Source organism: Centropristis striata, chromosome 20 (genome assembly GCF_030273125.1).
Source record: "Centropristis striata isolate RG_2023a ecotype Rhode Island chromosome 20, C.striata_1.0, whole genome shotgun sequence".
Lineage (NCBI taxonomy): Eukaryota > Metazoa > Chordata > Actinopteri > Perciformes > Serranidae > Centropristis > Centropristis striata.
This window is the reverse complement of record NC_081536.1, coordinates 7,854,102-7,878,868: the sequence shown is the minus strand read 5'-3', so window position 1 is coordinate 7,878,868 and position 24,767 is coordinate 7,854,102. Positions and strand designations below refer to the sequence as shown.

The 24,767-nt window shown below is 40.7% G+C and overlaps 1 long non-coding RNA gene across 2 annotated transcripts in view; it reads left to right on the top strand.

The window, feature by feature from the left end:
• LOC131993352 (uncharacterized) overlaps window positions 1-24,767 on the top strand; it is a 94,523-nt gene that overhangs the window by 26,888 nt on the left and 42,868 nt on the right. For both annotated transcript variants that reach the window (XR_009396303.1, XR_009396304.1), the window contains exon 5: window positions 1,002-1,095. This is a non-coding gene — a long non-coding RNA (uncharacterized LOC131993352). The remainder of the gene's footprint in view (window positions 1-1,001; window positions 1,096-24,767) is intronic.

Here is a 24,767-nt window from a genome sequence, read left to right as displayed (position 1 = left end):
AATTCAAATCTCATGACAGAGTAACAAAAAATTCCTGTCCCATCTCAATCATGTGTAAAGACCAAAAATGCCTCAACTAAAGGGCAAAAAACATAGATTGACTAAATATATTTCGTATATATCCAGTCACTTAATCTTGTTCATTGTCATTATTATCTTATGGAGTGTAACCATATGCATTGAGACACGGATTAATCAAGTTTAACTATCCATGCCTTATAAGATGCTATTTCCAACTCTGTGGTAACAGCTTCATAGTTAGCTCGGTTTATCATCTCATATATATTTTATTTCCCTCTTGTGTCCCACTTTTTAGTCATAGGTAACTGTGTGTGAGTCATAATATATTCAATATTACTTGTCTGCATTACATACCTTTTGCATCACCTTTGTGGTAATAATAATCACCTGGGAGGAGGTGGCTCAGATAAACTGTGCTAAGTATGAAAGACATCATTTGATAATGTATTACAAATAGAGCTCAACAGCAGTATGATGATTACTCTACTACAAACAGTGAAGTTGCTTAGAGTACACATTTAATATGATTAAAACAAAACTCTCTTCATAAGCAAATTACTGCCACCTCTGTAGCTAAACATCATCATCATCTGGCTTCTCAAAGAGGCAAGAGGGTATGTGGCGTGACAAACTGCCCTAATGATATGATATACATACTGTAATTCATTAAAGGATGCATTTGCTGAATAATATCCTAACTTCCATAATGAAGAAGATAATGAAGAGCACTCGTCCCTTTCTCCTCGAGTTACTGCACACACATAGACTGTGGTTGTATAATTAATATGTTCTGAAATCAGTAATTAATAGAAAGGTTGGCATGCACATAATTCTGCGATTTAATCTATTAAGCCTTGGATTTCAGAGTCAAATCACTGTGCCGTGAAACCACTTTGAATTTTAATTTGTCCTCTCACGAGCTGTTGTTAGCGTTTACATCTACCCTTGTCCCTCATTTTGTCCGTCTTACTTCGGTTCAGGTTTTAATGAAGGTTTTGAGGCTGGAGCTGATGACGAGTCTATTTCCCTGGACTTGATTCAGCTGTTTCTCCATCTGGCGTTGCAGCACCTGGGGTAAGTCTTCCTCTACTAACTGCTTCTCTCCGCCTTTCCAAGGTCCCCCTCTGTAAACACAGTTTCCGTTTTTTGTACGTTTTGTTTTTGTTTTTTTCTCTATATATCTGCTTCTCTGCTATCTTGGTTCCCAATAATACTTTGCGTATCTACCAAAACATTAAGATATTTAAAAAGAACAAAACAAACTAAATAACATGATATTTCTGGTAAGCATCTGCACCTATTGCTGGATAGTTTCAACACATTCAGGCAGGTCTCAATCACAAATCTCAACCCAGTGCTCCTCTATTACAGATGCATATCCAAAAGTACTCTAAAGGTCTACTTAACTTAAACTTTACTTGAACATGAGCACTGAACTCCCATTGGAACATGCAAAGTGAACAGCCTGAGTGGTCAGATTTGATAACACAGTGTAGCGCAGAGCTCCTCAGCTCTAATGAACACTACAGATGTGTCAAGCAGGGGAGGAGGGGTATGCCAACAGCAATGTAAACAGCAGCCAATTACCTGCCTCGGTGACGATTCTTTACTCCTGCTTAGTGCATACACGGGAAGAGGCCAGCGCATCTGCTGCGAGGCCCAGCACCAGTGTACTACACACACCAATATCAGGCACGGAGCTGCCATTAGACACACTGCATCTCAAGCATTTCTTCTTTCATCGTCACTTCTTTCAGTTTGTATAATTCAGTTGGTTTTGTAACAAAAATGATCCATGCGTAGCTTATTGGTTTACCATATAATTTATATTTATTAATGTACTTTATCAAAGAAAATGTAAAATTATGGTAAAATCTTTTGCTCCTGAATCAAATTGGGTTTGAGCATGGCACACAGATGCAGATTCAAATGTAAAAGTAGAAAACTGTACAGACATTTAGTGGATAGCTGCATTTTAATGGACATGTTTCAGTTCTGACCAGTTCGTTATTCTTGTTATTTTTGTTCTTACAGCTCAGAAATCTTCTCTTACACCGGCGTATATTGTTGTGGCATGGCATTATTATTAAGCAAGAGAGGCAAAATAAGACTTGAACAGCAGTCATGAGTCAAAAAGGGAGAAGAAAAGAGAGAGAAAGAGACAAAGACTTGCCATCTGGATGTCTCCTGATCTCAGCCTCAGGCAGGATTGGCCGATGTGAAGGGCTGCCCTGCTGTAATCTAGATGCTGTATAGTTTTTGTTTTGTTCTTTATGTAAGAGTTATATAACAGATGCACTCAGGATGCTTATTGCCTCCACATTTCAGAAACCATCTGTCCTAATTTATTGACACATTTTGGAGAAGTTCCTTCTCTAAAATATACCTGTGAAAAGTAAGCGCTTGTGCACCAAGTCAAGCTCTTAATAAGTCAGATTTGGCAAGCTGGCGTCACTTGCTTTGATGATCTGCAAATGTATGAACCATTTTCCAAGCCACACTTCTGCCCTCCTCTAGCAATTTCATCACTCAAGTCTCCGATGAAGTCATTTATTGAGAAAGGAAAGGGAAATTATGTCCACTCAGTGAGGAGAAAGAACATTTAAAAAATGAATGAGGGAACCAGATGATAACTTGCTTAAAGAGCCAATCAATTCAAAATATGACATTTTGATGCCACTGCACTGTAATACCACATGTTCAGAGGAAAGATGTTCAAACAGGACTGAAGTCAAGCTCAGCCCCAACGGCTAAAGTTATGATATAATGTTAGAAATGGAGCCTCTATATACATTTCACCCTGAGGTGCTACCCTTTATCTCTGTATCCTTTCAAAATAGCTCCTCATGCAGGAACGTATGGAACAAATAAAAGAAAATAAACATTAGATGTTGATCACATGAGATAAAGAAGCGTGGATGAACAAATGCAATCCGTTTGCAGAGTGTGCCTGTTTTCCAGCCTGTCTGCATAGAGTCATCTAGCTGATACATTTAAAAGTGCCTGAAAGGCAGCATTGCTTTCATTTGGTGCCGTCCGACAGTAATGCATGGTGACAGATCTTGACTGAAGGTAGCTCATTATACTGCACTTTAAAATAAAAGAAATCAATATTAGTGATGCCTGGCTTCCCACCAAAAGGGACTCTGTGCAATGCTGCAGCAGCCTGCTCACTTTCACCCCCACAGTGCAAGATGTTTAAAAATAGAGAATGTGACTGTTTTTATTAAGAGATATTGCTGATGCACGCTCCTGAATTGAGTAAATAAGAACATCCTTATCAGAGTGGGCAGGGTGTTTGCAGGGATTCATCTCTTTGAATTCAGCCAGCTGTAAAAGTGGCACTCCTTCCCGCGAGCGGAAGAGGAGCTAGTAAGCACGCTGTTGAGAGATATGCTGTGGGACGGCTACAATATCACTGACAGAAGGAACATGCCTCTCTGGAGTCCATAATCATATTTCACTGTGGAATGTGGCGATTCTGATATGATGTAAGTCTGTTTTGCGCTCCTAGGCAGAACACGGGCGCCATTGTTTCAAGGGTTTCTCAAGGCGGTCATACTTTATGATGCAGAAAGCATAAATCTCATTACCTTTAAGTGCTATAATGCTGACACACAAGTCGACGGTGCCTTCGCTGTGTGTGAAGCACGGCGCAGAACTCAAGTGGCCTGACTTGATTCTGTCGGGACAAAAGCCAGCGCCCGTTCAGGCCTCCCAGGGGTTTAAATTAGTTACACCCATGTCTCTCTGTGGCCTCTGAAGCCCCCTTACTTCTACTGCATAGGGTTACACCATGTCTCTAGTGGCAGGGCTTACTTAAAGCCCAACCCACATACTGTACCAAGACATGAGCTATCTTTGAAAATAACCTTGAGAAAGTAGGGCTGGAGGGGAGGGTTTTGGTACACTTGATTTGTCTCCTCTATAATAAGACTACATGATTTGGCCTCTCCTGAGAGCCTGTCACAGAGCAGCCGATGCTGAATGCTGCCCTCTAAAACTATTGGAAGACCAACAATGCATTTAATGGTTTGGCTTAATGTGGTGCAGTTATGTAAGCTCTGTGTTAAACAAAAATGAGAATACGTGGGTGACAATGAAATAACCAAGCACCTTATTAACCAGATAAATATGACATAGCTTTGTGTTATACAACGTTTAAACTGTACTGTATGCTCTGCCTTCGAGAGGAGGAATGTTTCCAAGAGAAGCTCTTTAATAGGCCTACAGGGGAATTTTGTATATGGGTAAGCCACTGCTCAACGTCCCAGCTGTCTTATAAAGCCAGGAAAGAAACTATGTACTATGCTAGATAGTTGTATGTATCTACTGCACTTCTTATGCATTGATATGTGTATCCGTATACGACACATACTCATCCCTATGAATACTAATGCCCCCCCGAACAGCCTCGATACACGCTTTCTTCTGTCTATCAGAGCTGCCCTGTGGCCAAAACTACTGTCAGCTCTGAGACGCCTGCCATGAAATATTCACTATACCATGAGTCATGTTCAGACTGCAGGGAGAACTGCGCTCGACTATCCTGTTCCCAGATCAGACCTGGCTAAGAGGAGTCACTGTTCACTTTGATCCTCTGCTGGGCCTCCTGACTAAAAGCTGTCTCTACACATGCCAAGCCGGTTCCATATACACTACTTTATCCTGTCATGCTATTCTGGTCTCATCTTTCTGTCTCGTTTCAACATTTACTAGTTCTTACTATGGGTTAGGTAACTCCTGAATGAAATAAATGATACCATAGATAGATAGATAGATAGATAGATAGATAGATAGATAGATAGATAGATAGATAGATAGATAGATAGATAGATAGATAGATGGCAGTTAACAGCTTCAAGCACCTTCTACTTTCACAGAAGCAACAGTGTTTCAGCCCTGATATCTTGTTTATGCACAACTCATCTTGTGTTGCTGTGAACATTTACTAAAGAGGTGCCTAAGGAGCTGTCGATGATTAGTGGCGGAGTATGTACAGTATGTGAGAGGCGTGATGTTGGTTCAGGGTCTTGGTTGTAAAGAGACCATAAATTACCAGAAACAAAGAATATCATCCCCCTCAGCAGCAGTGATTAATCTTACTTTGGGCTTTTAACTCTGGAGCCGGGGAGCTGCATGTTCCTAAGTCAGGCAGCATTTGCCTGGCCATTTATTCATTAGAGAGCCCTAAAGAACATCCGCGGACACCTCAATTGCTTTGAGAAAAAATTGTCTCCCATGTTTTGCTGCTCATTAAATCCTGTACCAAATGGCACTTGAGCTGTATCACATATTCGACATTCACACCGGAGCCATTTTACAGGCAAACACAAGCTGTTTTTGATTGACAATGCAGTTTCGTTTTCTTTTTAGTTGTAGGACATATGTGTTACTGATTCTCATAAGTCCTTAATACTTACTGCATACATCTTAAGGCAGACACCAGAGCAACGCTTCATTTAATGTTAAGAGACATTTGTTCTACCGGCAGAGGAAACAAAGTGCATTATCTTTATACTCAGTCACGACAATTGCATAATTGGGCATTACACATCTGCTCTTACTTATTATGTCCAAACTGTGTCCTACTCTCTCAGATAAACCGCTCTTAAAGGAGTAGATCCACAAGGCTTTGCTCAAAACCACCTGTCAAAACATGTTCTTATGCTTTAATGTTTAAAAAGAACATTGTTCTTATAATGCCTGTCTGAATATACCTTACCCTCTGCCTGAAACACATGTTTTAGCCCCATCCTAAAAAAGCGAGACTGGTCTTAAAAAACACCCTATAGGTTGTTTGTACACGCAGCAAAATATGACTTATATTTATATTGTAGTCTGTCATCCACTGTCCTCTAGCGGCCGCAGTAATTATGATTGATGGCGATGCGTGTAAATGTAAAATGTGTGTAAATGGCGGAAGTCCCACTTGGGGCGGGTTGATGGGTCGAACAGATGTCGGACTTTCACCCAGGAGAACAGGGTTTGTTTCCCATGTGAAAACAAAAGTCAACGATGTGATTTAAACATAATTGAACTTCCGTGTTTCACGTTTTGTGCATCATATATATAGGTAACTACATCACGTCCGGTAGTCACGTCACCCTCGTAGCTGCTTCACTTCCAGCATTTACATACATTTACTTTTACAGTCTTTTATACACATTTAGTGCACATGTGTGAGTAAGTAAGTGTATATGTGGTGAATATGGAATAGCTTGTCTACCTGCACTCTTCAATTAATTTGTAATCGATTTTTGTTTGTTTTTTCTGTGTTTTTTGTTGTTGTTTTTTTAACTGTAATTATGTGTATACATTGTGAAGCACATTGAGTCTGCCTTGTGCATGAAATGCGCTCTATAAATAAAGTTGAATTGAATTGAATTGAATTATAACGCCTTACCAGGAATGTTTTTGGCCTAAACCTAGATCAGTGATTTTGTAGCCTAAATTCTACAAAACTGCAGCCTCTTCTTTTTTTTTTACAACCATGAATGTACGTGAAAGTTTAATGACTTGTGTGCTATTTTTAGAATTATCCACTCTGCTCTGTACCATGAAACGTTCACATCTGCTCCGATTGGCTTGAAGGAAAGATATGCACCTTGCAAAGGTAGTTCTCCTCTGGGGGTGGAGACACTCAGATGGGGGATGGTATATTATAATGAGCCTTCATGTGACATAGGAAAGGGAGCCAGTTCTTAATGGCATTTTCTGACTTAGCCCTTTAAAAACTGACTGGGTTTGTTTCTTTTCACTGATTGTTGATTTGTAGGCACCCCAGATACCCAAATTCATGTGCACAAACACGGGAAAAAATGAGATTTACATAATATATTCTCTTTAATAGGCCACAGTCGATCCATCCTAACTAAAAGTTTTCAGCCTGCTGTACTTTTAAAATAATGTGAGGCGAAAGTCCTCCAAGGACGAACTGGGTCGGCCGGAGGCGTCACAAACAGTGCATGTGTTGTCCAAAATAGTAGACTAATGAGATACATTAAGGCAAGAGTCAAGTGTCCTTCTGTGTCTGATAAGAGAACATGCCCTCTGCCTTGTCAGTCCCCATTGGTGAACTGGTTAAGGTCCCAAAACTGATCAATAGAGGTACAGAGTCTGTCTGAGGATAAGCAGCTATGCGTGTTGGCCTGTTGTTGTTGTTATTTCTGTGACACTGACATTTCTTTTGTGGAAAATACCAGTATTTTCAGTTTTTCGCCCAGGATTGTTACAAAAGAGAAAGGCTTTTTTATTTTTATTTTTTTATTAGAAATGACAAGAACTGTTCAGTTGCCTCAAAAGGCAAAACTTTTAAAGAACATTGTGTCCTTGCTCTTCTTCCTTCTTTTTTCTTACCCACTAGACCTGTTCTGTACTTGCGACTGAGTGAATAAGTGGCTGATATTGACTTTGGAAGAAAAATGTCAATGAAGACTGAAAGACAAGACTTGCATACTTGTGACAGGCAAAAAGACACTCCAGTTTTAAGAGCAGAGGGTGGCTATTGAACCTGGCACTCATCTCACCAGTGAATTGAGATGATAGTGCATGCTGTTAACAGACATTCTGATCAATGAGTGACAAACACACAGCAGGGCTTTCGCTCTGCGTCACAAAAAGGACCAAGCAAGGACATCCTGTGGTCTCTGTCTGAACAGAAACAAAAGACACTGCAGACATTTTAAAGCACATTGATTAAAAAGCAAAAATGCTCCTTTGTCATTTAAGGGACACGTTAAAATCTTTTCCCAGTTTGAGATTTCAATTAAAATTCTATAGTGGCAGTAAGTTTGACTTGACTTTTTTTTACACCAATATCAAACTTGTTTGAATTCTTTAATGGCACATAATTATGTTAGCGTCCTTGTGTTTGAATTGCCTTAATGAGTGTAATTTGGAGCAGTCCTCCGACTATCAAGAGGCTGCAGTGGTGTTTTTTTTCGACACCTGCTGTCCTTAGGAGAAACAGGAAGCCCTTTTAAGAAAAAAATCTACAAAAACAACCAATTAACCAGTCTGACATGTTCCCATAGTAATCACCCCTGAAAGGAGATTGGGTAGCACTTAAGGCCAATCAAAGAGACAGGCAATCAGAAATTAAAAGACCATTAAGTTTTAGCCTTTACTTTGACCCGTGGCAATTGAAGAGTGGATAGGAGAGAGATTTACCATGCCTGCCAATGAAGTATGATTTTATGGGAAATATTAAAAAGAATGTTGTGGTCAGGTTTCCTGCTCAGCAGTCAAAGTGCTTTTTGCAACAAGATCTTCAACCTAAACGACAGAATAGGTTGTTTGTCATTAACACCTATAACGACCCGATATGAGCGTTTTGCTGTCTGCGGTACAGAGCTAGCGGAGCATTCTACAAATAGAGCACACGTCATTATACACACACTTATGGTTGCAGTTGTAAAAAAAAAGCTGCCGTTTTGTTGAATTTAGGCTACAAAACCACTCATCTTGGTTTAGGGCAAAAAAACTGCCTGGTAAGGCATCATAAAAGCAAGTTAAAAAAGTAAATCAATGTATGTAAATGTCGAAAGTGAAGTCCTTACGAGGGTGACGTGACTAAAAATGTGATTCACAAAATGTGAGGCACGGAAGTTTTGTTATATTTAAATCACATCGTTACCCTCCCCAAGTGCAAATTCCATTTAAACTCCTAAACTCATCTTAGTATGTGTCGTATTTTGGTGCCTGTACAAACAAACTATGGGGTAATTTTGGGAAACCAGTCTCGCTTTTTGATTTGGAATTAAAATACGGTACCAAAATATCTTCTGATTTATGATGGAAAACAAACTGATGTATCCATACACCCATACATGTAGAGGCCCTCTAATACTAAACATAAAGCAGTCAAAAAGTTGAATGAGGACACACCAAGCTGCATCCTCCAGGGCTGAAAAATTAAGCCGGAACGTGTAAGTGCCAAAGATTGAAGTTTATCAAATGGCACTTGAGGTCGGCTCCAAAAGGGAGTCAATCCCCATAGATCCCCATAATAAAATGCCCAGCTTTATAGCAGATATCAATGTTTACAGCCTGGTACAAAGAATACTAAGGGTATTAAGGGCCACTTTGTGGGACAGGTGGCATGCTTTAGCAACCAGGCTGCATTCAGCCCACCTCAGGTCACCCTCGTCAGCCTCTCTGCCCAGTTTTGGATTAGTTGGGAGCTAGGAGAAGTCAGACACTGTGGCAATCCACGGAGCAGACTGAGCTTCACATTGGCTCATAGAAATCTCCCTTTTGACTCCGTCCATATTTTATACACTTTATGTGACACACCAGTCTTTCACAATATATGAGCAAAGCATACAAAAAGAAATGATAGGATAGCTGTAACCAAAGAAATATAGATAACCTGCAAAGAGGTGATATTTAATGTGTGACTTACCTGATGTATAAATCCATTTATTCAGCTCTTTTGTGTTGTTACCTTGCACCATCCCCTTTCATTTCCCTGTGTTGCCACTTTTCAAATATCAGTATCTAAGATGTTCAGGCAATATTATTACATTTCTATCTATATATATTTTACACCAATATTTAATTCGTATTTTATAACATAGAAAATAGTCCAACCACATTCCCCTCAGGAATACAAATGTTGTATATGGAGATAGGTCTGCCAATGGACAACTGAACTGGATGTTGAACTTGGCAGGCAGTGGGAGCAAAGACATACAGTATGCAGCACTTACAGCTCCCCATCAATTCAGCGGTATGAGAAAACATTTGTAGCATATCTACTGACATATTAGAAATGTAATTTGTATCGATTTTTATGAAATACAGTGCAAATAAAGCCGGAGCGGTCACACAGAGAAACAATTACATCGGAGAGATCAGGATAGAACAAAGATGTATAATGTCAATAAGTCACATAAATTCATTCCCCATAAGACGTTTTGTTCTTTAAAAAATGCATGTTTCTAAGGAGCATTAAAAATCCTCATGATATCGAGTTCTAAAATAAAACTGTGGAAAATGCTTCTCTTGACGAGCATGAAGTCTCAGCAGAGTATCACAGTTGCTGCTATCAAGGTCAGCTCTCATCCTCCAGACCTGATTTTCCTTGTCGGTATTCCAAGCACCTCAGAAACCGTTGGCAACAGTTTTTACTTGGCAGATACCTCACCGACCCGATAGGGCACATGGAAGAGACGCACTGTGAATAGTCGATTCTTCCAACCTGTGGTCAGCATTCCACATGCGTCCCTTGGAGCTAAACGCTCTTCCTCTGCTCTCCTTTTAAGCTCTCTGACAGGAAGGATGCGATATTGCACCTGGCCTCTTTCATGCCTCCCTCCCCCCTTCGCCTCTGCCTCGCCGTGGAACTGTTCCACCACTCCACACTAATTGTTCATTCCTTCTCCCCCTCTTATTCGACTCTGACACCTCCTCCCTGCAGAGCTCCAGTGCTCACGCCTTGAGAAAAGAGGACAACTCGTTATTCAAACTGTTAAACAGATGAGTTCATAAGCAAGAACAGCTCTGCACCCCGGGATGCAGAAACAGTGAAACCTGCTATAAATCCCATTTGATCTGGCCAGGGTTTCAGCGCAGCAGACCTTTCAGATGCCAGAATGATAAGCATAGCATCCTCCTGCTCAGCCTCAATAAGTCTGTGTTGTTTAATGAAGCCCAATCAGTGGGAACATCCTGGCAAAAGATCTCAATCAAACTCCATCTTCTTATCTAATGACTCCCTGTGGGACCCCCAGGTCCTGGCCTGATGCCCCTCAGAGTCCAGCTCTATGTCCAGCTTCTCTAATAAACACCCTCAACCCAAATGTGAATCTGTACTCATTAAAGTGCACTAAATCAGGAGAACACACAGGCAATATGCTGATTTATGTATTTATTAGTTCTTTTTACATTCTTTATACTTAAATGGATGATCTTGAAGTAGTCTATTGTGATACCGAATTTTTTCATTTCAAGTTCTTATTCTCAAAAGATGACAGAGATCATTTGTTGTTGTTAGTTCTTATATTGCTACTATTTTGCACCATCCTAATATTAGGACAAACTATATTTAGATGCTTTGGTAACATCGTTCTCAAAACTTTTTAGGCCAGTGACGCATAATTGAATTGAAAATGTATTGTAATATTTTACATGTTTTTTTTAATGATTACACAGTGGTTTGTGGTTGCTTGTAGGGTTGGGCAAAATGACTATATACTATTTCGATGTTGGAAAAAACAGCGATCGCTGTATGATGGCAATATTTTTGTTATTTAAACAATGCTTTACGTTGTGATTCTTGCATGTGGGAGTGACACAAAAATAGGCTGTATCGTGTTTTTGTGAACAGTCTATTTATTTATTATATTACCATTAAACATGCAAGTTTGATATATACGCATCCCGTCTGCAGGATATCGAATGACCTTTTACACAGATCTCAGAGGAGGATATTCATAATTGTAAGTCTTCTTTATGTGTGCTAGTGCCACTTGAGCACAAGTGTTCATGAAGTGTATGATACCAGCTTCCTAGCACAATACATAACCTTGGTAATAAGAGACAGAATAATATTTTAAATCAATATTTGCATGCTGTAGTGCTTTATACAGAATATGTACAATTAAATCAGGGTTTAGTTCACAATTTGTTTCAAACCTGATTTCATCCTTTGCTAAAGCCAGAACAAGATGCATGCATAGAATTTGCAGAAAAATAATTAAACAGCAAGACAGTTGCACTTTTCTGTTTATTTTGGTATTTGTATTCATTGTCCGTGATCCTGTCACACATGAGAGTGATTAGGGATTCATTATAACATGTCCTGTCAGTGCTCAGCCTGTGTACATGTGTGCAGCGGATCAATGGTGATTCTCCAGCATGGAGCCTGGCCTTGTCGTGTGGCGAGTGGGTGTGCATGGAAGAAGCAGGCAGATTAAAGCAGCTTTGTCTGTGCGTAAGTGGATTATCAGCAGGTAGAGTGCTCCCTGTGTTTCTGCAGCGATTGTGTTAGTGCACTTCCTGCTTGGCCACAGAGAGGACCATCTGCCATTTAGCTCTGATGGATGGTCCCAAGCAGACGTCAGTCTCCTCTACGCAGAACACCTGCTGAATCCTGATCAGACCGTTGGCTCATATTTGTAAAGACCATCACTTTGTCGCGATAGCACTCATGCCTTGCTGTTAAGGTTCAAACAGGAACCGCACACACACACACACACACACGCACGCACGCACACACACACACACACACACACACACACACACACACACACACAGACCTGGTTAACAGATTTGGGTGGTTAACCAAGGTGGCATTGTTCCAATACATACTACACCAGGTAGACATTTAAACAAGCCTCATTATGGGCTGCATTATGTCCATTGCTCATTATATCACGGAACAGACTGTAATATTTTGACTGGCATCAAATGGATGTAGCTGTGCCAATTCCTAACAGGATTGTGTGTCTTGAAGCATAAGCTCACCCAGTGACAAAGTACAGTATGTCTTCTTCTTGCACATAAAAGATAAAAGAGAAACAGATGGACAGAAGGAAAAGAAAGGCAGAAGAAGGAAAAGGAGAATAAATATAAGATGCAGTATATTGAGAGATACATCAGTATAAAAAGGAAATATCCGATTGATCAAAGTCCCACTGTAACCCCGTGGATCAGACCAGTGGATCACTCAAACATAAGACAATAGAAACTTTAGAAGAGGGAGAGATATCGGCCTTTCATGTGACAAGTTGGGAGACATACATCAAAAGACAGAATTTATCCATACATAATAATGGAGAAGAGAAAATCTTTGTGCAAAGCTGAATTCTTAGATGACAAAAAATACTTCAGCTTGTCAAGTGACCATCAACACCTGCAAGATGTGTGAAACGGAAACAGATATTTGACAAATGGAAATTTCTTACAGTAACACTTGGATATTTTGGCACATTTTAAAATTAAAAGGCAGTATGTGATGGTAGCTACCACTTGACAGCTTATATAAGTTCCAAGAATGTACCTATAAACTAACACTGACATGTTTTGGTTTGATAGTCTTGTAATTGCATGAATCTGTAAATTACACCAGCAGCAGTCCATATTTTTCGATAGGACATGAAATACATGCACAAGGCTTGTCTGTTTGCTTGCACTGTGCTGAAGAACCTGTCATACTCAGTGGTGGAAGAAATACTGAGATCCTTTATTGAAGTAACATTTTCATATTATTTATTTTTAACTTTTGCTGTGTTTGTAGTCGGTTGTTCGTGCTTTTATGTGAAACTTTTTAGTCTGCAATGCAAATTAAAACAAGATGGAAAAATATGAAAAAGGGATTTTATTCTGGTGAAATAAAGGTTAAATACATTTTTAAAAAAGGGGAAAAAAGAAAAGTAAACCATACCACCATAATAGATATGCAAAATGGCTCATAATGCATTCAAGATAAAAAATAAAAGATAATCATATGCTTTTCAATACAAAAAATGGTAATAGGAGGGGGGTTCAGTGGCTCTCCCTGGGATGTGGTTATTTATGCATCATATTTAATAAATGATCAACTAAACTACAGTACAGTACTTGAGCAATTGTACTCAGTTACTTTCCACCACTGGTCATACAGCTACATGTGTGTTACAAGATGACAGTGAATCATTGTCAGCTTTCAGGCTGCTTCTGAATCAGCTCCACCAATACACACCTTTTATTATTATGACCTATTCTACTATTGTCACATTGATAACCATCTCCCAGTTTACCTCCATATATAATACATTTCACATTCAGCTCGCTCTTTGCGTGTTATTTATTTTGTCTGTCATCCCCAGAATGGAAAAGCTTTTTTCCCATTAAGACATTTATACACTTAACAACAACTATATGTGTGTTGAATCAGTGTCAGTCAAAGAACAAAAGCAGTTTTGTTGCACTGTGAGGGCTATTGACCCCCTCAGTGTGGCAGACATGCTCTCAACCAGATCAGAAGCCCTGATAGCCACCGAAAGGCAGCCAGAAGAAAGACCCTGTCTCCTCCTGACAGCCGTCTCCTTCCACTCGTCACTTTATCTCATCAAGCCTGTCAAGAAATAAATTAGAATACAGCAAACGCAGGGAAAACAGAAGCCGTGTCCTTGGTGACACATGTGACATTGGCTGACAATCTTGTTTTGGCACAAATGCTTCCATAATTTCATGCATGTGCATTGTAAGATTGATTACAGTTTGATGCACAGCTCTGGTTTGTTGACATAACGCTGTTGCCCTTCTAATGAGGAAGAATAAAATTCCATTATGTTGGTGTCATACACATAACAAATGTTATTATAATGTTATAGTTAAAGTGTTCTGTGGTTAGGCAGGGTTTCTGTACCGTTATAAGGCTATGGTGCAGCATCCAAGCTGTTTTGGGCACCACCTCAGCAGGATGAAGGACTTTTCCCAGATCTAATCTTTGTAGTTGTCTGTAAGCTTTTGTGTTGCCTACTTATTATCTGCACTATCTTTTCCACATTTTTGTTCACAGATATGGTAAAAATAATGGTCCAAAATGATGTGAAAACGCAAAATTTCCTCTGACCACACAGCATATATGTGCACCTAAAAGCCAGACCACACTGCCAGCCAATGGCGTGCGTCAAAGCAGCCGCCCTATTATTTTCTATATACAACCCCCACACTGGTGGCAGCTGGACATATACCATCACTACTGGACACCTTAAAACGCTATCCTAATTCCAGCCTTGCCTCCCTGAAAAACAGCATTTTTTTCCACTCACTATTTCTATATCTTGTCACAAGCACTCTCCTCACTTTAGAGTGACCGGCTGACTCGACCTGTCCTCCAATTTAGGAGCAGCTCTAATTGTTTGGGTTTACCAGACAATCACAGCTAGCCGCCAAGGTCGATGTGCTCTTTCTATCTGTGCTCTGTGCAGACAGAAAGACGCTTCTTGGTTCATGCATATTCAATGACTAATCCAAAGCATGCATACGTTTAGGAGCCATATTTGGTATTATTTTGATGAACTTGACCCCTAACAGTATAACGTGAAATCATACATACCAGGGCTGACGGAAGTCTGGCTTTGACACTGTACTACGATATGCAGAAAGTTCTCCTCACAAGTCATTTTATAAAAGCAACTTCCAACTTTAAACATTTCAAGTCTCCTTTTCTCATTTGTGTGTGAAGTCCAGCATCAGCAATTTCCTGAAGTAGCTGCTTGCATGTTATATCCCGGCTCCCATGGCAGCTCAACTTTTACCCTCCTCACCTTTTTATGTTACTGTCTCTTTGCCTGTGCGTCAAAGATGAAGGGAGACATTAGTTGTTGAGGTCGAGAAATATCTCAAGGTTTATGACTCACATTAATTTTATTGATTGGCTCTTCAGGTGAGAAATCCAGTTCAAGTACTGGGTGTCTACACATGATTTAAAGCTAATGCAGAAGTGAAAGAACTCAAATATTTCCTTTTCAAGAAAGACATTATAATCTGTGTGGTCTTTTGCTGACAGGCAGACTGACGCTTCCTATTGATGCTTGGGGCGGCACTTGACGCAAGTCACATGACGTGCAGCGATGCTGCATCAGCAGTCTGGTGTTTTTGTTAGGTTTTTTTTATGGTGGGTTTTGTCAGCCTTTTTTAGGCTTTTTTAGTGGCAGAGACACAGAGGAAGAAGGAGAGACCAAGTGGAAAACCTGCAGGAAAGGGCTCCAAGCCGGATTCAGACCTGGGCCCAATGCTTGCTCAACCTTAGTGGGAAGCGCTACACCAGTGAACCACAGAGACGCCCCCGCAGTGTGTTTTAACCTTAAGTCTACCACACACCTATGGAAAATGCTGGGAGTACCAGTGAGAATATCTGCTCTGAAGCAATATGTTGATCAATGACAAGGCAATGTTCTTGAGAAAGATGAATTTCTCCATTTCAGATGAATAGAGGGTAAAAGTGCGTATTCTGTGATCTTTCACTGCTGCAGCTTCCAGCTGTTTCTGCAGCTCAACCACACTCTTGAACTCTTAAGCTCACAGTGATGAAGTCTTTAGCTTTCTCCTCCTCTGCATTTCCAAATCCAGTTTATTAAGCCACTCTTTGAGAAAGATGTATTTTGTACAGCCGTCCAAAAAAACAAAAAAGTCCCTCACCCATGAGAACAAGGAAAAGCCAGACACGACTTTAGCTCTCTTTGCATCAGCTCGTGGGTTGCCATCATCCAGCGTGTGTGAAAGAAATGAAACTGTCCTGATGGGAGTGTGAGCAGTAAACAGTGTCATCAATCAAACTAAATAAGACAGGCAATGCAACAGCTTATGGCGTAATGTGGCATTCAGAGGAAAAGGCACTTCAATGTAATCAAAAACTCACTTGCATGTGTGTCCATGACTACGCTATTACATGCATGCAAGCCACATTGCCATCATTTCAAATCATTCCAATCTCACCATGCATCTGGTCCAGAAAGAACGAGAGAACATAATATTATTTATTTGCAGTGATTAAAATCTAATTCTATATTTTTCACCTTAACAATAGTGTAGTGTATATTTCATTCCATACTCTATCCTGTCTGTTATGTGCTTTATCTTGGTCGGATAAAGTAATCAGTCCTGGAGGGGAGGACACCTATCTCACTAATCTGATAAAGATATCAAGCCCATGCCTGTGTGCATCTCTGGCTGTTACACCATGCCTGCCTCTCAATAATAACCCTAAATCTTCACTATAGCCCTCCATCCGCTGCCCACTGCCTCAGGCAACCTATATTCTATCAAAACAGCCAGCATGGAAATCTCAGTCTTCCACCACCTGCAGTTCCCTTTACTGCCCTTCCCATGAGCGCCGGGGCGCTGATGTAACTGCAGTAAAATACACACCCACTCACCTAACTGCCGACAGGTGGAAAGGTTTTGCCTTCAGCATCGAACGTGTTGTAGAGGGGAGAACGGAAAAACATGGTTTCACTTTGGTGCCTCAGGATTCTGATTTCAAATCATCACAGAGAATCAGTGCAACTTCGGAAGTCAGTGTTTAATCGTTGAATGCTTGCTTAACCCCGAGAGGTGTTGCTGAATGGTAACAGTCACACCCAGGAAGCATCCAAAACGGAAGTGATCCGGTTGTCTGTCAAATAAAGTCCCCCACATCTGCCCCACAAACTCACCCCCACCTTCCATCCCTTTTTGACCCAGTGCTGCTTTCATCTTCCTCCTTAGAGTACAAAGTGAATGCTGTGCTGCTTCTGGGACTCAGCCAGCCAAGGAAGGAGTCTTCCACCCAGACACTGACTACAAACTATAAAATCACCCCAACACTGCCTCAACTCTCTCTAAGCTTTCTTTCACTCTCTCTCTCTCTCTCTCTCTCTCTCTCTCTCTCTCTCTCTCTCTCTCTCTCTCTCTCTCTCTCTCTCTCTTTCTAATAAACACTCAGGCTTCCATTTTGCAGAAAAGACATTTTCCCGTAACTGCTGTGCTGTTCGTTTTCTGGGCTGCAAGGATTACAGGTTATATTCAGGCCTCCAGATATACACTAGCAGACCAGTGTCCCACTGACCCTCCAAAGCCTGCAATTTAGCAGGGTTATTTATGGAGCGAGGAGAACACATCCTCCCCGCCTGCTCCTCTGCTTTCATGATGCCGGACAGCCACAGAGGCTCTTCATACTTGTGCCTCAGCCCTCCCCCTGCTTGGTGAGCATGGCACTTTCTCTGTGAGTCACAATCCTATTACCCCTCTACGGCCTCGTGGTGGGGCGATAAGAGCAGCCCGGCGCCCTGCAAGAGGGGTAGCGCTGAGCCTCCTTTAGCTGCGGTAGGTGGCTTAACCATGGGAAGAATGCTCCACAGAGCTTTTGCTCTCATCATTTCAGTGGGAATTAGCTTTTGCAAAGAGGTGTGTATGTTTGTTAAAGATGAAATTACCTGCAGAAAAATAAACCAAAATATGACTGTCAAAACATCTGTAGCATTGGAGGCTTAGAAAAAGACATTATGACAAAAATAGGGCAGGAAATAGACTTTCTGACATCTGTAGAGAAAAAGACATCTGTGGAGAAAACAGAACAAAAAACAATGCAATATACTGAAACTAAAAAGTTGAGATTAAAGCATATGATCATTTGCAATCTGTTCTTAGTTTTAGGAGAATTGCACACGTAATAAGAATATTGTCTTTACACAACTTTATTTGGGTTATTTACACCCAAAATTTCACATCTCTACTTTCATGCAAGGTACAATTGCATCTCCTCCCGACTCACTGGCTTGTAGCAACAGTTTGGTACACGCTAGTTGTCTCATAAGGCAAGATAAAATGTACAACCTGAATTGAACATCAACTCACATATGCATGAGTAGACCTCGTATACACTGAAACAAGCACACAAACAGTGAAATACACTCACAGAAGCACAATCACCTGAGACGCAATGTGATAGTTATCCACATTGTCCTGTATGTTTATGCAAATAGCAACAATTTCTGTGCAGTAATTTGAAAAAATGCAGTCGACTACATTATGTGCCAGTGTACTTGCCTCTGCTGGGTGCTACCAGGGGCTCTGACACTGTTCGATATATTAAAAAGCAGACAGCCTATCTCTTCCTGCTTTCACCACCTGAAAGGAAATGAATGTCACATCATTGAGATTGCCTCTCTTTCATTGCAGGTGATATTATTTCAGATGTCTATATGCTATTTGTGGCTGCCTTTTCTTTCCCCCCATTTTGAAAATGCACTGAACTGCACCGGCCTTTGATTTCCTTACGGTCTCTTTATGCAAAAATGTATTCGATATTTCAGACCATATTCTGCGCATGCTGCAACTCTGGTGTACACATTGCTTTCTGCTAAGTTTCATGTAAGGGAGCTTGTGTGTCAGCTGACAGGGTGTTTCATTGTTACATGTGTAAGAGTGAGTGTGCTGACAGTGCTCTTAACCCTCTCATCAAAGCCCCAGCTTTCCTCTGAACCCCATCCTCGCTCAGGCCTTTATGTGAGCATCAATCCCTGTTCAGCCCTGTACACTACGCCTAATTATGCCGAGGCCAGCATGAGAAGGAGAAGAAGCCTCCAATGTACCACTCTAACCCTGTCAAGAAGGAAAAGGGGGGAAAAAGGGCCAGATAATTAGGAATTCGGTCCGTTTTTTTCCTTTTCCACTTTCGCTACTTTCCTTCTCACCCTGCTTCATCTGCATGTTTCAGAAGGTTCCTCCAATTACCGAGGCAGTACCCCCAACTGTTTCTCCATCCGCCACCAGGGGGGAAAGTAGGAGGGTGTGTGAGGAGATGAGAAAATGGAAGGATTCTGAGAACAGTGTGAGTTTGAACTCATGATTTAAATTAGCAGTTTTACCGGATATAATTAAATTGGAGGTGGGGGATTTCTTCACATTTCGGTGACTGAAAGACAATTTACCTTCATTTAGCCTTTTTCTAATCTGTAGGCAAGGGGCATGATTTTGGTATCGGAAGCATTCTGATTGACCTTTGTAGTCCGAGTAGTATTGACAGTACACGTTTTAACAATGACGGTGCATTAAAGAAGAATTGTGGTTATGAGAATATCCGCTGGTGACACTAGAACCCCTGAAATATTGTTTGTTACCCTCAGAGACTACATTATCGCCAGACAGATAGCCGATGGTACCTGAGATTGGCCTTGTTCTTACTGCCGTCCTGATGCACATATAACAAACATATGCTACAGTAGATATTTCCCCAGAGGGACCTCTCACGTGCACTGTGCTCCTTAAACATGACGATGTGACGTCAACTAAAGCAGGATATGATGTAAATCAGTAGCCCTGAGGGAACATATAGATGTCATACCTTCTTGCAGGATTTACACTTCTTTGTATGAATCATTGACTCCTGTGCCTCATGGATTATCGGTCATCAGTGAGGACAGTGGCCTTTTAAATGTCAAAGCAATATATATCTTTTTGAAATATTGACTGATTAGAGACATCTGAGTTTGTAACGTGCACTGCAATATACACACCTTGTAGATTACTACCACATACACACATCCACACAAAAACAGCCTCACAATCTCATTTCTCAGTTTTGCAGAATCAGCTGTAGCAGAGGTGACAATATAAGGGTGCTGAGGGGAGGATGGTGAAGGTGAAAATGACTGAAACCTGGCAGGGAGAGTGGACTGGTGATTTAGATTTACTGTCACCTTTTCACACTGATTGGAGTGGAGGTTAATGTTGTTCTAGAGGAAAAAAGAAAACCTCATGAATACTATCTCTACTAGTAAGCAGTCCTGTCACTACTGGGGTAATCAGTTCAAAATGTTTGACCACTAAAGATGCATTTTTGAGCAGAATGAGTACAAACAGCCATACCACAGTAACGGTAAAACAGAAGCTTTTAAGAACATAAAATTGATAGCTATTATAATAAATTTCCCATCACACTTAATTTCTTCATTATTTGCCAGCATGCAAGGCGAGCATAGAAGCACTAGATGACTGCCCTCTGCACAGCTGATGCGTAAAACCTTTTCAGTCTGCATGTACAGAGAAAAACAGTTTTAAAACAGCCAATTATTACTCTGAAATAGCCCCAACTGCTTAAAATATCAGCTTTGATGGAAAAGGGCTCTTTGATGGAAAAGTTAGATGCACTTGGCTTAATGGTAATAATGCATCCAGAGCAAGAATTATAGGGAAAAGCGTTTGTGTCCGTAAGTACAAGCATTATCTTCCATTTTCACCTGGAAAGGCATTGAATGAAAGACTTTTTCTCCCCATGTTCGCTTCAGCTACTTTTACTGGATCTTGAGACATTGTTTCGCTGTTCAGTTGCCATTAGTTTCCCCCCTAAAATAGCAGACGGCAGCAAAAACCTCTGCAGCTAATCTCGTCTTTTCTAGTTGGTTAGTATCAGCCCCTTCCTCGCTCTGCCGCTCACTTTTAGCAGAGATTAGGATGTATGTATTCATTGGGCTGGCTGCGGCTGTAGTCGTATAATATGACCACATGTGAGCCTTGTATCCAGCCACGTGTGCTACACATCCACGCATACGCTATCACTTTATATTTCTGTTGACCCCATAATTCTCAGTTGTCCATGATTTATAACTGAGAATTGCTGCAAAATCCCCTCCACCCCTCTGCATTCACGCAGAAACCAATGAGAGGCATGCCATGGCTTCTTATGAATAAAAATGGATAACATTATGGGGGTTTCATTTCAACCATGTAATGTTGCTGTCATTTCTACTTTTCGCAGCTCAATGTATGCCACACTAGAGAAATATTCCCCAGATCCCGTGAGAGAAATTTCATTCTCACAGGGCCATAAGTCCTGCAACATCCTCAGAATATGCAATCAGCCAGCGGGGATGGATGGAAACAAAATTGCAATAGGCAGACCTATTAAAATCATACTGCGGTCATGGGAGGAGTTAGTGTGGTTACAAGGTCATAGTGGGAACCAACCTAATTTATCGAGCCAGTAATGTTGCCTAGAAATTATCTAGAGTACTTTACCTAGGAGTGTTGTGAGAGAAAGCCTCTCCTAATGCATTAATATCCTTGTATCACTAATTACTAAATGACCTGTATGAAACCAGTATTGGTAGCATGCTGCCAGAGATTTAACCCTTTCAGAGAATAGATTTGCAGCAGCACCAGCACATGTAGTTCGGAAAAAGACAGCGAGAGAGAGAGAGAGAGTTAGTTTTAGACAACACAAAACACACAGATTAACAAAGCACCATATTAACCTTCAGGTGCATCTAATTGTTGGGAAATTGAATGCAGCTCTCAGTGAGGGGGTGGATCAATATATCGAACTGGCCTGGCTTACAACCTCTAATCCTGCAAATCTTCTTGAGGTCCTGAAGTGCTGTATTGAATATCTGAATGACTCGGAGAGCACTGCTTAAGCATAATTTATGTAATGTGTCTGCCTGTGTCCACATTCATTCCCACTAGTGCCCGGTGATTTTTCAAGATCAGCCGACCTTTCTACCATCAAGATATATTTAGCAGCGGTGTCCGATGAGTATCAGGTTAGATAACTGTCACATATTAAACATTTCAAATTGGGTTTGAAAGGTTGGAAGTAAGTGTAAATTAAAGTTTCATCTGAAAAAAAAAAGGAATCTGCTCTTTCAGTTTTGCATTCTGGGATTTCTGACGGTGTTTAAACTCCAGCAGCACATTCGATCTGAAAACAGCATGCACCCTTGTGCTACAGTTTCCAGGTTGAACAACATGTTTCCTCGAAACAGTGTGAAGCGGTGTACAGCAGGCTTTGATGTATGTTTTCTCCCATTTGGTGGGTGTGTCACTATGAGTTTGAGATGAATCTGGCCTATGCAGAATCGATCGCTGGTGATCGCCACACAGTGCATGCCAGTTAGATTTGTGTCTGACTTGATCCCGACTTGCTCAGTCATCATGCACACGTGCAATGATAATCCCACGAGATCGCAGCAGACGCAGTTGCTCAGTCAGTGTTGAATCTGTGAAAGGAGTGTTTTGACACAGACACAGATTTGTAAAATTGAAAACTTCACACAGTAAACATCATAAGCACTTATTCCAGACATTCAAATCTTCTTTTTCAACGTTTGAATCCCTTATTTTTAATTTTTTAAGAGAGAACACTAGTTTACATTTTAACTCAGGTCCAGCCTTTCAAATGTTTTGTCTTGTATTACCTATTGTATGAAGGGTACCTCTAATCTTTGAGACCTTATCAGCCATCAGCTTGATGTAAATACTAATGACACACAGCTAGATCGAGGAACTTCTGAAGCTATGATCACAGTTGCTTCAGCCGTAAACAAATCTAGTATGGCACAGAGAAGTGAACATCTCTAATGTTTATTATGACAACGAACAGCCTCGTCTGACACAGAAACTGTGATGCAGCATGAGCTGATATCAGAGTGAATGTATATTGTCTAACTTACTATGCTTACTATATCCAAACACATTTGTATCTTTGAGCTTTTTAACGCGCTACATTTTGTCATTTGTGCAGAGTGAGGTGCCCTAAAGCTTCCTGTTTGTCCCCTTCATCACAGGTTACTGTGCCACTTGTCATCTGCAGTAAGGCTTGTTATTGAGAGGCTTCCCTCAGGCCGCCTCTTTGTCTTTAGTGGCTCGATTAAATTAGAGTGACACCTGGCATGGATCCTCAGCTGTAATAATGGCCCCTCTTTTCATCCCATCCCTTTTATCAGCATAATAGACCTCTGATGAAATATTACAAACCGACAGCTCCTTCTCTGTGCTTCACTGAACTGTGTACGGTCGAGGGAAACAAGTCATTGGTTCACGAGCCTTTAATGATAGAGCAAATTAAAAGAATGTATTCAAATAGGTATGAATAACATCTAGAAATAGCAGACCATCTGCAATCCTCACATATTGTACTCATTGGATAAATTAGTTTGGAAATTACATGAGCACTCTAATCACATTAAATGTATGGTTAGTGACTCGTGCACACTTGTCATGTTGAGGTGGTAGTGGGCGGGGATATTTTTAACCTCTCAAAGGCAATGGTGGGTATTGAGCAGCAGTGTTTGCTTCTATTCCTGGAAAAAGAGGACTGCGTCAGGAAGACACCCTTCTTGTGGTGGTTCACACTTACACTTTGCCATATATAATGCATTTTATGCACCTTTGTTATGCAAAAGAGGCATGATGAAAAGAATTTCATCATTGAGAAATGGAATTCCAGCTGCCCCTCCTCCTCCCTGTGGTCATGAGTGCTGCTGGAGGTGCAGCACTGCACACTGGAGGAAAATCCCCTCCACTCCAATCTCGTTGAGCTGACGTACATGGCCTTTTGATATTTCATGTATCTCTTCTATGCAATAGAGGGATGGGCCGAGAGATGCTAAGGGGCAAGTTCGGAGCAGTCGAACCTGTATTCAAACTCATTCAGCTCCCTTGTAAACTGAGAATACGGTGAACGTGTAAGTGAGAGCCAACACTACAGACTGTATTTTCAGTGAACCCAGTGGTATTTGATGAAAGATATTAATTATTCACATAGTATCTGGCTTACAGTATCAATGCACTTATCCTGACCTTGCACATTTTGAGCATATTTAACTACTTTCTATTGTTCCACTTCCACGAATGCTAATTCTGCAAGAAATGCAAGCAGTTGTATTTAAGCAGCCGATGCAAATGTTCTGTTCTTGCTCTGCTTGCGTTAGTGCTGCTCTGGGTGACAACATCATAATTGATAGCCAAAGAAATTATGAGGGAATTCGATGCACCACTGGTTGCTTGTTATTACATCTCTCTTGTTGACTCTTTGCTGCCCTGGGGTGGTCAAGATCTTCTGCAGGTTTTCTGTCTGAGAATCCAAAGAAATCATTCTGTTTTTTTCTCTGTTTAATGCCCTCAAATAGGGCTGCACGATTTGGAAAATATATAAATTATGATTGTTTTGACTGATACTGCAAATGTGATATTATTTGCATTCTTCGATGGAATGGATATTATTCTCATTTTAATTGAGAATTATATCTAAATGATCATGGTGTTAATTTTTTTTTGGTGAGGAAAATATTATTTAAGTCTGTAAATTTGATATGTAGGCTGGGACATTTTGCAGAACCATTATATTTAATTCATATTAGGGTAACACTTTAGATTACGGAACACATATTCAACACTAATGAGTTGTTTATTAGCATGCAAATAAGTAACATATTGGCTCTTAATTATTCATTATTAAGTAGTTATTAATGCCTTATTCTGCATGGCCTTAT